Here is a 1152-nt window from a genome sequence, read left to right as displayed (position 1 = left end):
GAGAGGAAGAGAAGCGAGGAGGAGGAGAAGGAAGAGGAGATGAACGAGCAAAAGAGAGAGAGAGTGAGAGAGAGAGAGAGAGAGCGAGAGAGATGACACTGGGGAGCATTGTAGCGTCTCTGGGATTGGGAGGAGGAAATGTGATTAAGGGCTCGTGTCAGAAGCCTCAGATGCAGTTTAGCATTCAAGGCAACTTTCTACACTCTGCCTTTCCAGACAATGGGGCCAATTTTTGCCCCTGTGCGGCCTCTTCTTCTCTTCTTCTGTCTCTCTCTCTCTTTCTCCTTCTCTCTCCATCTCTGCCTTTATCTCTCTCTATCCCTCTCTCTGTCCTTCTGTCTCTCTTTCTCCCCCTCTCTCTCCCTCTCTCTCCTTCTCTGGCTTCCTCCCTCTCTAGCCCTCTCTCGGCCCTTCTGTCTCTCTCTTTCTCTCTCCCTCGCCCCCTCTATCCCGCTCTCTCCTTCTCTCTCTTTCTACCCTCCCTCCCTCACCCAGCAAGTTTTCCCCCCCAGGCCCACAGCACCCAACCCAGAACAATCTCCAAGGAACTTTGTCCATGGTGGGTGTCACCGTAAAACAAGTGTCTTGTGTAAATCCAACAGGGACTCGAGCATGGGACCGTGCAGCGTTTGGCTCACAGTGAGTACTAACATGTACATTCTCTTGTCCCAGATCAGGTGCAAACGTGGCTGGCATTTAGAACTGAGCCATGCCCCAGTCAGAAGGAAACCAGCCCATAACTCACGCATCTGTGTAAGGCAGTCTTATTGCTGTGTTTGCCCACCTGTGTGTTACCGTTTCAGTGGACAGGATTCAGAACCTGATTGGCTCGCTGGCCCTCACTAATGTCCTGGAAGTGCCTGAAGGCCTCCTTGCCGACTGTAACCGTGGAGATAGTGAGGCATGACAGGACGAGGCGGGTCAACAGGCCCTTGTGATAGAGTGCTATGACTGAGTTAGACCTGGTAAAGATCAGGATGGGTGTGAACGGGGTGGCAAGGGGCCGTACTGGGCTGACAGTGAGACTGGGCACTGATTTAGAGGACAGCTTCTGCCATAGAAGTGGGGGTCTGGGTGTGTGTGTGTGTGTGTATTTATTTGTGTTTGTGTTTGTATGTATGTTCATTGCATGTCATTTGATGTGTTTATTAT

The 1152-nt window shown here is 51.5% G+C and overlaps 1 long non-coding RNA gene across 4 annotated transcripts in view; it reads left to right on the top strand.

Annotated features, from left to right (window-relative positions):
- The first annotated feature begins 449 nt into the window (after window positions 1-449).
- The window catches only part of LOC113584594, a 7585-nt gene continuing 6882 nt past the window's right edge, over window positions 450-1152 (top strand). For all 4 annotated transcript variants that reach the window (XR_003411418.2, XR_004776333.1, XR_003411420.2 and 1 more), the window contains exon 1: window positions 450-639. This is a non-coding gene — a long non-coding RNA (uncharacterized LOC113584594). The remainder of the gene's footprint in view (window positions 640-1152) is intronic.

This window comes from Electrophorus electricus, chromosome 7 (genome assembly GCF_013358815.1).
Source record: "Electrophorus electricus isolate fEleEle1 chromosome 7, fEleEle1.pri, whole genome shotgun sequence".
In the NCBI taxonomy this organism is placed as follows: Eukaryota; Metazoa; Chordata; class Actinopteri; order Gymnotiformes; family Gymnotidae; genus Electrophorus; species Electrophorus electricus.
This window is presented reverse-complemented; position numbering and strand designations above follow the sequence as displayed.